At 39.5% G+C, this 14,729-nt stretch overlaps 1 protein-coding gene across 2 annotated transcripts in view; it reads right to left on the bottom strand.

The window, feature by feature from the left end:
* Positions 1-14,729, bottom strand: part of LOC123771492 (acetylcholine receptor subunit alpha-like) — a 246,620-nt gene that overhangs the window by 195 nt on the left and 231,696 nt on the right. For both annotated transcript variants that reach the window (XM_069313693.1, XM_069313694.1), the window contains one exon: positions 112-230. The gene's annotated coding sequence lies outside the window, so the exon portion shown is untranslated. The remainder of the gene's footprint in view (positions 1-111; positions 231-14,729) is intronic.

Raw genomic sequence — 14,729 nt, 5'->3', positions numbered from 1 at the left:
CTGTACTTTATCCTGAAATTAGCAAAGATTCTATCATGCTGGAAATTACTGATTATTCCTGATGCAAAGTCTAAACATTTAAAGAACTTCTGAAATTTATAAATAACTTACTAAAGTGAAAATTATTGGTAGGTGTTAGTATATTGAACAGGGACACTCATTATTGTTCTTTTGAAGGTGGATGATGTCTTTGGTACTCTGGACATTTTCTTGGCTTTTGAAGTCTCAACCTGAAACATAAAATTCTTAGTATACAATATAAATATTTAATAAATCATTCAATGAAACTATGTACTTTATCCTGAAAGTAGCTATAATTCAACTGTGCTTGAAATTTATTACTAATGCAGTCTTCCTAACAATGACATCTAAAGAAAACCGATAATGCATTAAACCTGCATGTCTAAGTTATAATGAGTTTTCATAGAGCTAATGTAGTTGATAAACTGAAACTTCATAAAGTTATTATAAACTTAAGATGCTTATACATAAGCATACAAAACAAATACTTTTGACAACTTTTTAAAACTTTGCATGCCAAACTGAATTAACCTGATAAAATTAAATTTAAAATTATTTATATTAAAACTACCAAATTTCACTCCTAAAACAAATGTATGGGCTAAACTTCCACTTATTGATGGAGTTGCATATTTATGTAAATTTAAACAAATGGAAAGATTACACCAAATTTAGTTTTTTCAATAAGTGCCTTACTAAATGTCACACCTTAGCCCATTATAGTAATAACATTGATTATGTATTAAAACTTGACAAGAAACTATACAACTTTCATACTTTGCTAACAATATTGTCTAATGCTGGACAATACTATCAAATGAGACCAAACACTGCAATTTTCTACTAGTCTAAGAAAAGAAAAAACTAGAAATGTCCAATCTGTGTTAATATTTGCTGCACTATGAAATGTTTACCAAATATTTGGAATCAACACTAAATTCACACACCAGACAATCTATTACCACAAATGTTTCAAGCTGAAGATCGTGTATACATACACTGCCTGTAACAAGCACCATAAATGGGAAGAGCTTTTCAAACTAATATTATACAAACTTCAGATACCTGGAATTCAATCTTAGCTCTTAAATGAACTTCCATTCAAACTTATTGCCACTTAAAATCACTAGATAGGATCAAAGCTATTCTCAACTTTTTAAAAATTTAAGTGACATTTTAAATGTAGATAATGCCAAGGAGAAAAAATTATGATTACTTTGACCAAACATCTGCAAGGTCCTGAAGGGGAGATTCATTCATAGTCTTGTAAAATCAACAAGTGGTTTGTTATAACAAATGTGAACGTTTTTAAAGATAACCAGCTATTGGTACACAAGTACTTTGTTTGCTAAAGCACCATATGAAACACTAGGCACATAGAATAAATGGTAGAAAGGATAAAACGAAGGCTTAATTAAACCAAAGAAACTAAAGGTTCCTCAGAAACAGATTTAACTGGAGGCATACCACAAGGGTCTATACTTTATATACATCAATAACAAATCAAAATATTAAAAACCACATCAAATTTGCAGATGACGCCAAGATTTATGGTATAAAGAACATGAAACTATTATATCGAGTCCTTACAAAGATCTACACGAACTCTAAAAATGGTTCAAAGACTGGCAAATTCTTCTTAATATACGTTTAACATTGCAAAACCTTAGAGGTGAGCCAGAACAATCCATATCACAACTACCACATTAACATTAAAATGAAGCAGAACGATGAAATAAAGGACCTTGAGCAAGAATCCATCATTAACCAAAAGTTGCTGCACTAACATCACAATCACTAACAAAACCTTTGAAATAATTTAGCGACATTTTGACTTTAAGGAAAAGGTAGTTATTCTACTGTCAAAACACTTATACACCAGATATCTATTATCACTTAGATAATTGTATCCAAGCATGGACAACTCCCCCACTCTCTTTAGAAAAACACATCTACTTTCAAACAACTTCAACACTGGCCAACAAAAATACTTCTAAAACTAAGTCGACTAATACCAGGAACAACTGAGGGCCACGACAAACACTGCAGCCCTCTCCTACCCCCAAGTCTTATGCTATTAATGATCCAAGAAATTTTGATATACTTCCTATAGACGAGTCCCGTGACAGGACGACTTGGCGAGTAAACTGAACCACGATACAGATGTCAACAGACATCACTCAGCCCACTTGTCACCACAGTGGATAAATAACATTATAACCCGCAATTTTGTACGACTCCCTGTGGCCATTTAAATCAATAAAACCCAGGGTTGTGGCAATGTTATACAGCATAAGGTAAGGTATACAGGAATGCCTGGTAATGTCTAGTCCTTGTATGTCCTTTAGGCGACTAAACTGAATAATAACATTTCTGGTGTTAGACTATTTAATCCGAGTTTCTCAATCGGTACAACCTTTTAAAACCAAATAGGAATGCGCTTTAAACGTCCATTTATTTGGAGATTCTGCTTACCAGAATACAAATTAACGAGCTATGAAAGTACTACGAGACAAGTTTAACTGGATGAGTGTTTGCCTATCCACTCCCCCATGAGGTATGTGATAACAATGAATAAAGAAACGGTCTTTGTGCATTCAGCGTGCAAAACTTTGACATGACCAATATAGCCAGGTCATACCTACCCCTCCTACATACCCCCTAACTCCCTTCTACTCCCTCACTCCTGCCTTCCCTCCTACCCCTTCATTCCTCCCTCCTGCCTTCCCTCCTACCCCTTCATTCCTCCCTCCTGCCCTCTCATTCCTCCCTGCTACCCCCTCATTCCTCCCAATTACCCTCTCACTCCTCCCCCTTCCTCCTGCCTCTTCACTCTTCCCTTCTACACCCTACGCCCGCACTCCTCCTACGCTTCACTCGCACCCCTCACTACTAGACCCTAACTCCTCCTCCCCCCTCACTTCCCCCATACTCCCCCACTTTCCCCCACACTCATACATAGAGTATGGGGGGAAAGTGGGGGAATATGGGGGAAAATGGGGTAGTATGGGGGAGTGAAGGGGAAAGTGGGGGAGTATGAATATCGGAAATATCGCAAATCTGAGACCTGAACAAGATTTTTCACCCAAATTCTGGCTCTCTGCACGTATTCGCAGTTTGAAATTCCGACTTTTTATACCAATAATATGCCAATTACTGAAAGCGGCAGTGGGTCATATTTTGCCCAAAACCCCCAGCAGTTTTCAAAATTTCTCAAACATCCCAATTTCGAGGCCTGAGCCATATTTTGGAGCCAAATTCTGGCTCTCTGCACGTATTCGCAGTTTGAAATTACGACTTTTTTTTACCGAACATATGCCAAGTATTGAAAGCGGCAGTGGGTCATATTTTGCCTAAACCCCCCAGCAGTTTTCAAAATATCCCAAACATCCCAATTTCGAGGCTTGAGCCATTTTTTGGAGCCAAATTCTGCCTCTCTGCACGTATTCGCAGTTTGAAATTACTAATTTTTTTACCGAACACATGCCAATTACTGAAAGCAGCAGTGGGTCATATTTTGCCCAAACCCCCCTGCAGTTTTCAAAATATTTCAAACATCCCAATTTCGAGGCCTGAGCGATATTTTTGAGCCAAATTCTGGCTCTCTGCATGTATTCGCAGTTTGAAATTACAAAATTTTTTACCGAACACATGCCAATTACTGAAAGCGGCGGTGGGTCATATTTTGCCCAAACCCCCTTGCAGTTTTCAAAATATCTCAAACATCTCAATTTCGAGGCCTGAGCGATATTTTTGAGCCAAATTCTGGCTCTCTGCACGTATTCGCAGTTTGAAATTATGAAATTTTTTACCGAACACATGCCAATTACTGAAAGCGGCGGTGGGTCATATTTTGCCCAAACCCCCCTGCAGTTTTCAAAATATCTCAAACATCCCAATTTCGAGGCCTGAGCCATATTTTTGAGCCAAATTCTGGCTCTCTGCACGTATTCGCAGTTTGAAATTACGAAATTTTTTACCGAACACATGCCAATTACTGAAAGCGGCGGTGGGTCATATTTTGCCCAAACCCCCCTGCAGTTTTCAAAATATCTCAAACATCCCAATTTCGAGGCCTGAGCGATATTTTTGAGCCAAATTCTGGCTCTCTGCACGTATTCGCAGTTTGAAATTATGAAATTTTTTACCGAACACATGCCAATTACTGAAAGCGGCGGTGGGTCATATTTTGCCCAAACCCCCCTGCAGTTTTCAAAATATCTCAAACATCCCAATTTCGAGGCCTGAGCCATATTTTTGAGCCAAATTCTGGCTCTCTGCACGTATTCGCAGTTTGAAAATACAACTTTTTTTACCGAACATCTGCCAGGAAAGAGGTTCAACTTAGAAAGAACTCAGATGACTATAAAAAAGGAAACAAATAACAGAAATGCTTAAGCAGCCAAGACTTTCCCAACAAAGAATGAATAATTTAAACAGGGAGATTGAAGAAATCGAGCAGAAACTGAAACACTAGTCAGATTGAAGAAAGGCAACTAGAACAGAAAGCAATTCAAAAAATAAAGAAAAACTAAAATATTTCTTCACATATACAAAAGCAAAAACCACTGACAGTATTGGACCTATTTGTACAAGTGAAGGTTCATACACTGAGGATGATGAAGAAATTAGTGAAATCCTAAAAAAAGCAGTATGAGGACATGTTTAACACTCCAATATGCAGCATGAAAGTGGAAGATCTGTACAACTTCTTCATGCATAATATAAAGATGTTAAGGCAGGTTGGTTTAGTTCCTTTATTATGCACCCCATACCCATCCAGTGGGTGGTGGTGGAAAGGGTTACAGAGGCACATAATGGGTTCAGGAACTGAACTCCATACTTTGTTTAGCTAAGCAAGTGACAATCAGTGGGTGGTGGTGGAAAGGGTTACAGAGGCGCATAATGGGTTCAGGAACTGAACTCCACACTTTGTTTAGCTAAGCAAGTGACAATCTTTTGAAGGTAGTTACATAATTGTTAATGTTACATACGCATGTATATATACAGTATATACAATCATTTACGGGGGGAGGCATTGAGGGAGGGACGGAGGGAAGTAGGTGGTGAAGGAGGGGAGGGAAGAGAAGTGGTGAGGGAGGGAGGGAGATGTCACTGAGCAAAATTTAAATCTGATGTAAAGGGAATTTAACATTTTATCGTGTGACAGGTTAGGAAATATTTTCACCAGTCTGTGAACCATCCCAACATCCTAAGTAAATCCACACATTCCCCGTTTTGACGAACCAGAGTTCATCAAATTGGGTGAGTAAATCTGGGCTGAAAAGTGTGAATCCTAACCAGAGATTCGCCCAACCGAGGTTGCACTGTACAAACTTTGGATAAGGAACGAATGAAAGGCACCAGAACTGAGATGTAACCTAGTAATGCACTGAGCATTAAGGTGATGAAAGGTCGGCGGAAAGGCATTGAAATAGGTGGAGCAGCCATAATAGAGTAAGATAGCACGAGAGAGGAGTGTATATCTATCAGCACCCCAGGAAATATGGCCCAAGACTTTGCATTAGGTAAGACCATTTGGGCATAAACTCGGAGGTTAGACACACAGGGTGATTAAATAAACTAATTTCAAAGATCAACCCCCAAGTTTAGCAGTATCATAATACAGAAGGAGATTACCACTGTGACAGTGATGGATGAGGAATATGTTTCAGAGTAAAGTCATGGCACAAATCTTAGTTGTAGAGAATTTGAAGTCATGAACCTAGTCAGAGACTGGACTGCAGGAATCTTGACCCCTGCAGTCAACGCAGGGAAAAAGGATGGGTGGCCCAGGACATGTTATAAATTTTTTTGGTTTTGGAGGAAAGGGAAGTCATCACCACACAACCTGTTGTTTCGGATAGTACACTAGATTTTTATGTATAACTCCTCAATGTTAAAATAAGGTGCACTATAAATCATGAGGCGGGACCAAAGAGCCAGGGCTCAACCCCCACAAGCACAATTAGGTGAGTACAGTGTCTCGCAAAATTGATGGTATATCCTGTTTTCTATTCATGGGTCCTCTGTTAGGTTCGGGCAATTTAATACATCATATTTGTGACATTGTGGCAACTTGAGAGAACGGGCTGCACTGCAACAGCAGTGCTCGCGATTGTCAATATAAAATGCTGAGAAAATGGCAGAGCGAAGGGAGAAAGGAAGACCATTTTGGGCAACACTTTCATATGGTTGAAAAGAGAAAGTGGTACCAAGGTTCACTTGAAACATATGACGAGAGAGAAAGCATTGAAGGAAGAGTGGTAGATTGCTACAAAGGCCAATAGAATGTAATTCAGATAAAATATTTTATCTCCAGATGTGGTCATAAGCTTTTTCAAGGTCAAAAATAATAGCAACAATGGAGGTATTCACAGCAAGGGCAGTACGAATGTAGGCTTTGAAGTCCACTGAGGTACGAGTCATGTTGTGACAGTCGCAAAAGCCAAATTGTGAGGGAAAAGTGGTTGCAATGATGTTCTGGGAATGTGAGAAGTACATTAACCATATGTTTAAAAAGTTTGCAGACACAACTCGTCAGGACAATGGGGCAAAACTCCCGAGGGAAAGTTTCTTGCACACAGGGTTTCCAAATGGGAACAACTGCCTCAAGCCAGTTCTCAGTAATCAATGTCACCTCCGAAATACAGCTGTAGACATTCAGCAAATATTGAAGAAGATAAAGGGAGATGATAAAGTATCTCATAGTGACTGCTGTCTGAGCCCACAGCCATAGAACTGCAGAGGGACGGGGCAGACAAGTTCAGCAAGAGAGGAGAGATTGGTATAGGGGAGCTGTAGGTTAAAGTCCAAGGGATGAGATTCAATAAGGGACTTAAGAGTAAGAAAAGCAGGAGGAAAACGAGTACTGGATCTGCCATGACGGAAACAGAAATGAAGGGCAAGCTAGGTGTTCGGAACAAATTTACACGCAATCTTACTGATTTTCTTCCAGATCTGAGGGATAGGGGTGTCAATAGTAATGGTACAATAGTACAGTAGAGACATATAAGATTTCCAACCCTCACATTTAACTTAATGGATGGCCCTGTGAGCCACGGCACTCGCTTTCTGAAACAAAATAAATGATTCAGGTATTTGTCAGCATTGGTGTCTTTTTTTTTTCTCAGGATGCACAATTACAGCATATAGTCAGAGCACAATCTGAATTCCACTAAGGAACACTTCTGCATGCCACTTGAAATGTAGCGAGGAATAGAGTGCAGTGAAGGGCAGCTTCTAATAAAGTGTTGTGAAATAAAAAAATGCAAAACAGAACTCCATGGCTGATGTACTCTTGTGCTTGGAAATCATCTCAGAGAGATAGCTTCAGGGGGCCACAAGTATTACCTTTAGTATTGGACCTACAGAGAAGGCTCATACACAACAAACCAAAGAAATTTGTGAAATCCTGAAAGAACAGTATGAGGCTATGCTTAGTACCCCAATAAAGAATGTGAAAGTTGAAGAGCCGGACATCTTCATGAATATCTGCAACTCTGACAATATAATTGATATTAGCACAAACACAGCAGTTTTTTAAAGAGAAATTGACACCTTGCCCTTTCACTCTTGAAACTCCATTTTTATAAAGAAATACAAAATATCGGTAGCATTAGTACTCGGTGTAAAAAGGAGCAGCAGCTTGGATACTGGTGATACCATGACCCTTTTAATCAGAAGCTATTGCTCCACTGCTCAATGGAGGTAGCAAAGCACTGGCAAAAAGCTATAGACAGGTCACATTAATATCATGAAGTCTTTGAAATGAGTAATTAGGAGTCAAATCTTCAGTTTTATGGAGAACAATGAACTATACAACCTAGGTCACCATGATTTGGAACTTGAGGATCCTGCCTCTCGGAAATACTCAACCACTGACAGAATCATGATTAGAAGAAAATCAAAATGCAGATTGCAACACTCCCTGGCCCCTTCTCTTGAATTTCCTCTGATCTTTTCCACCCTAAAGTGACTGGTTTATTCCTTTTAGTAACTTCAACTGCAGTTGTACTTAAAACTGATTAACTTATTTACAAAATTGAATTTCAGTCTGATATCATCATACTGTACTCATCACCTGCAGGCTTACACCACTTAATTATTTAAATTTTTTAAGACTGCATCAGTAAAAATATTTACATCTATGATTTCACTAACTTTGTTGACTTTATATCAGCAGAGAGGGTGAATGACATTGATCAAAATAAATCCAAATGTGATTTAAATTATTATCAGCAATACAAAATAAATCAAATTAATTAACATGACAAATTATAGAGAATTTTGTTCAGATTACAATAAGTATGTCAAGTGAGAAAATGAATCTTCAAATATCCTATTTGCTAATATATCAGAATTGATGCAATCAATTAGGAAATAGCTTACAGGACAAAGGTGTTTACTAGACACAATGACATCACACAAATATGATGTATTAATGAGATGATATAGATACAACATGTTCTTGTGATGTCACTGTGCATTGATGAGGGTAGAAAGGTGTGGAACATCACTCCTGACATCTAAGTGTGGAAGAGTATCTTTTTAAAACTTGGATTTGGGTACTGGATGGTTCAGCCAGTAGCACTTGTGTATGGGGAGTCCAGAGATGCGAGTTCAATCCCGTTGCATGGCCTCAATATTTCCTCCTACTTATTAAATATCTTGAGAAACATCACGTTAGATATCACAAACAATTATTCACAGCAATTTTCCCAATACTACCAGGTCTTAACGAACACACTTCCCAATATACTGGGACTGTGCCCATTGCCATACTGCCGTCTCCCTATAAAGCCACATCTTGCACTGATTAATTGGGTGGTGACCTGTTTTGCAAAACAACCACTCCTAGACTTATTTATACTGGCCCTTCTAATCACATTGGCAAGACAAAAGCTCATGCTGAGGGTCCAGATCAATGCTTCCTGACCTTATGACAAATAGTTACCATTGATGCTTGCAGGTCTTGTAAACATGCAGGTCTGCCTTGGATGAAACCTGACATCTTGTCTAATGCCAGACTACAACATGTCAATTCTATGCCCATAAAAAAAGTTTGAACAGAAGTTGTACATAATAGTTCTCTAAATTCTTTTTTAGAATTTAGAAAATCCATAAACTGGAGTGCATGGCTGCTTTCTAAGATATAAAGAGGCTCTGTTACATGGACTTTGCAAAGGCATTTAACATGTGATTCTGGAGTAATGGCTCATAAAATGGGGTCCAAATGAATATAACAAGCAAAGTGATCATATTAAATTTCCTTTCAAACACTGTCAAGAGTAACAATCAATCAAACAAAATATAGCAGAAGCACAGTAAAAAGCTGTGTACCCCAAGGCACTGCTCTTGAACCACTACTCTGTCTCATCCTCGTACCATATACTGTATTGGCGAAAAAGCTATAAAAATCACAGCTTCGTGTTAATCTTTGCAGATGGAAAAAAATCAGCACAAAAATGACCTCGGTAGAAGACAGTCAAAAACGACAAACAGATATCAATGAAGTCTTCCACTGAGCAACAGAAAAATAACATGATTTTTAACAGTGATAAATTCCACGAAACATATATGGCACTCGTAGTCACAGCATAGCACCTAAATTACTGGGACTGCCTGAAAGCACTTAAAATGTGCTCTTGAATGAAGACAAGAGAGGTATCACATAATATATACATGGATGATATTGGAAGGCCAGGTCCCAAATATACACAATAAAATAATTTGCTAGAGCAATGAATATGGCGCAAAATGTAGAATGGAGACAGTGAAAAGTAGAGGTGCCATAGGTAAAATCAGACAACAATATGATTATAATCATAGGCCCACAGCTCTTTATTGCCTCCAAGAAATATTGCCAGAATACAAGTGGGGTTTTCAAGAGACAATTTTAAAAGTTTCTGCAGGAAATATTGCATCAGCTGGGTTGTTAAGGATATGAGGCAAAGTGCGCCTCTGCAAGTAACAGTCTTTGAGACTGAGTTATTACAAGACAAACTGAGCTTGGGGAGTAGAATAGCTCCAGGAACCGACTACAGTACAGTGTAAGGAAAATTAGATCCCGAGAAGTTTTTCATGGATTTGACTCACACAGCAAGGAATACTGCACTCATTACACAAACTCCACAAGCTTTGAATTGGAAATATGCAATATGCTCGTACACTTGTGCTAAGGGCCAAATTCCTGGAATTCCTTGTTACCAAAGAAGTGTAAAAATCCACTGGCACAGGCAACTAGTATATGTAGAGTAAAAGCCTGAAGACAGGCGATATCCAGCAGACCCTTAAAGTTGCAGACACTGCCCACTACACAAGTGAGGTAGTACAGCACTAAGACAAAATCAGACGGGTTGCATCAACATCACACATCATTCAGGTCATTGAGAGGGTGCTAAAAGCCATGACACTTTACACTGTAAGGTGATTAAAGAAAACATCTGGAGAAATGTTGTAGTTTCTTTGTTCAACAATATTCGTAAGACATCTAGAAATTCCTTTAACAGATTATTGTAAACAATAATGATTACATTCTTAATGATAATCATAATAATAATAGTACTCATTACATATGGCTGGCTCTCCAAAACCAGGAAGATCAATACAAAATTGATGACCCATACGCTACACACCTGACTCCCGACTGCTTGTTGTCAGGTCAGGGTCACCTCCCACTTCCGTCAATACCTGACTTTTGTACAGCTGCTCTAAGGACACTGTTATTATCCCACTTGGCTTAGACTCTGTTTTCTGAACACTTTAATAACTTACTGCTGCGACCATTCACACCTGCTGCCGGATCAATACTGCACCTGCTGCAGCATCAATACTGCACCTGCTGCAGCATCAATACTGCACCTGCTGCAGCATCAATACCGCACCTGCTGCAGCATCAATACCGCACCTGTTGCAGCATCAATACCGCACCTGCTGCTCCAGGATCAATACCGCACCTGCTGTTGCAGGATCAATACTGCACCTGCCGCTGCAGGATCAATACTGCACCTGCCGCTGCAGGATCAATACCGCACCTGCTGCTGCAGGATCAATACTGCACCTACTGCTGCAGGATCAATACTGCACCTGCCACTTCAGGATCAATACTGCACCTGCCGCTGCAGGATCAATACTGCACCTGCTGCTGCAGGATCAATACTGCACCTGCTGCTGCAGGATCAATACTGCACCTGCTGCTGCAGGATCAATACTGCACCTGCTGCTGCAGGAACAATATTGCACCTGCCGCTGCAGGATCAATACTGCACCTGCTGCTGCAGGATCAATACCACACCTGCTGCTGCAGGATCAATACTGCACCTGCCGCTGCAGGATCAATACTGCACCTGCTGTGGCAGGATCAATACCGCACCTGCTGCTGCAGGATCAATACTGCACCTGCTGCTGCAGGATCAATACCACACCTGCTGCTGCAGGATCAATACTGCACCTGCCGCTGCAGGATCAATACTGCACCTGCTGCTGCAGGATCAATACTGCACCTCCTGCTGGAGGATCAATACTGCACCTGCCGCTGCAGGATCAATACTGCACCTGCTGCTGCAGGATCAATACTGCACCTGCTGCTGCAGGATCAATACTGCACCTGCTGCTGCAGGATCAATACTGCACCTGCCGCTGCAGGATCAATACCGCACCTGCTGCTGCAGGATCAATACCGCACCTGCTGCTGCAGGATCAATACTGCACCTGCCGCTGCAGGATCAATACCGCACCTGCTGCTGCAGGATCAATACTGCATGTGCTCCAAGTACAATACCTGGTGCAGGCACACTACTGCTTCTCACCTCACCCCCAACTTAAAAAGTTTCTTTTAGACGCTCTGTAGTTTACATACGAAAAAAAAACCCATTTACACTATATTCTCCATGTCATACTCGGCATGGTCACAAGTGATATTGGTCAGCCTGGAGCGTGGTCATTGTGGTGGTTGTCATGCTAAACCCTAGAGTTAGCTCCTTGCAGTCACTTCAACATTGAACGTTGCCCCCTAATAATTATTATTACAGTATGTACAAAACATCGAAATATCCGATGGTCCCTTGTGAGAAGACGAAGAGCTTCACCATAAGTGAAACAAACTATTTCGTCACCTTAGAACAGAGATCGCAATTTTTTTTTTTTACAAATTTATATATATATATATATATATATATATATATATATATATATATATATATATATATATATATATATATATAATTTTATATAGATTTTACACAATGTAAGCACACCAGTCACTGCAAGAAGTACACTTGACAGAGCACGAGGATCTGAGGGAATTTTTTGCCAGTGAAAATTAGGACAACTGATGGATGAATTCAATAATTCATTTTTAACTACTCCAGGTAACTGAAAATACTAGCAAGTTGCTGCTCAAGATCTGAAAACAGAACAGTGCCAGATACTGTCCAGTTTATCTGACACAAAATGAGCCACCAGACTTGATAAGCAGCACAGAACTTGGTCTGATTCAACAACAGAATAATAATTTACTGCAAGTCTTAAGTTTAATGCAGATGACTACCATAAGTTATAAATCAATCAGATCTTATACAACAGAGTACCAGATTCATACAAAGAATTACTAGACCAGTTTTAAGATAATATGAATCCTTTTTCAAACCTGATTCTACTTAATATTCCTGACTAACCACAGCATACATTTCCATGTCTCGAACAATAGATAAGTGCCAGGTCTTAAACAGTGCCAGAATTAGAATAACTAAACTGTAATGCCAACTCTCTCATAAAAAAAAACATACCAGATCTGAGAATAAAATATGATTGTAGCTGTCGGCAAAACTTTTTGCCAGACCTAAAAGTATGAGCATTGCCAAACACAGCAGGCCAATGCCTGAACCAAAATAATGGAGGAGGTTGAGCATGGCACATTTAACAGTGCCAAACCAAACACAAAGAACATTGCCAAACCAAGCAAACAGTGCCAAATGTAAAACGGTCAACAGCACGAACCGTAGTACACTATAAAAAACTTAAAAAATGGATTTGTCGACAAGAAACTAATCCTTATCTCAGAATACTGTATGGACTTGCAAGTTTTTTTCTGTTGATGGAACCTGTTGTCTCTCTTGGACTATTATTTCTAATTGCACACAAAGAAACTTTAGTATAATTTACCAGGTAACTCTGAAATGGGAGATTCTTCGGAAAGACTTTGAATTCAACGTCTTGGAAAATAAACCACACCACATATAAATCATGGTGAACAGACTGTATATACACGAGTAACAGGCTAATAGGAAATCAACATGAAGGAATTTCACCGAAAATAAAGGATGCAACACCATAGATATGCTTCCTAAAATTTAGTCACCATCATCTAGTAAATTTATTGATGATTGGTATGAAAAAATCTCGCATATGAGACCACAGAATAAAAAGTAATACAGGAAGCTGGATTTAGCCCATCTCTCACTGCCTTGAAGCTTGACAAAGTTTAAGCACTGTTGGCTTGACAATATCTGCGAGTTTGTGTTGGTCCCGTATCTGTTACGCACCACGACAAACCTTTATCTTGACCCCTTTTGGTTGTGACATGGCAGCTGCATTTTTTCCTCCTTTAGTGTGTGCAACAAGAAATATTACAAATCCACAAGGGCCGTGATGAGGGTTCAAACCTACGCATGGGATGTTCCCAGCTATGCCTTAGTCAACTGTGCCATGACATAGCAAAAGAATTGCTACTGGACCTGGAGTGCTACTGCCCTCACTAGGATCCTGAAGCTTCTCAAAAGCCCAATCGGGTTTTAGCACAATTCCCCCATGCACCCGGGATCTGTCAACCAAATGTTCTACCTCTATGCCCTTACTTGAAAAAACACACTAACCACAATAGCATGATACATCAAATGAACAAATCCACAAGGGCCGTGATGAGGGTTTGAACCTACGTATGGGATGTTCCTAGCTGCGCAATAGTCAACTGTGCGGAACCCTCATCACGGCTCTTACGGATTTGTTCATTTGATACGTCACGCTATTGTGATGTCTGTGTAATTACCTAAGTGTAGTTACAGGATGAGAACTACGCTCGTGGTGTCCCATCTTCCCAGCACTCTTTGTCATATAACGCTTTGAAACTACTGACGGTCTTGGCCTCCACCACTTTCTCACTTAATTTGTTCCAACCATCTACCACTCTATTTGCGAAGGTGAATTTTCTTATATTTCTTCGGCATCTGTGTTTAGCTAGTTTAAATCTATGACCTCTTGTTCTGAAGTTCCAGGTCTCAGGAAATCTTCCCTGTCGATTTTATCAATTCCTGTTAATATTTTGTAAGTAGTGATCATATCACCTCTTTTTCTTCTGTCTTCTAGTTTTGGCATATTTAATGCCTCTAACCTCTCCTCGTAGCTCTTGCCCTTCATATGGGCACCTCACAACCTGTGCATATTCTAGCTTTGGCCTAACAAAAGTCATGAACAATTTCTTTAGTATATCGCCATCCATGTATTAAAATGCAATTCTGAAGTTAGAAAGCATAGCATAGGCTCCTTGCACAATATTCTTTATGTGGTCCCCAGGTGACAGTTTTCTATCTAGAACCACCCCTAGATCTCTTTCTTTATCAGAATTCTTTAAAGATTTTTCACATAATATATAGGTTGTGTGGGGTCTATGTTCTCCTATTCCACATTCCATAACATGACATTTATTAACA

Source organism: Procambarus clarkii, chromosome 76, assembly GCF_040958095.1.
Source record: "Procambarus clarkii isolate CNS0578487 chromosome 76, FALCON_Pclarkii_2.0, whole genome shotgun sequence".
NCBI lineage: Eukaryota > Metazoa > Arthropoda > Malacostraca > Decapoda > Cambaridae > Procambarus > Procambarus clarkii.
This window is presented reverse-complemented; position numbering and strand designations above follow the sequence as displayed.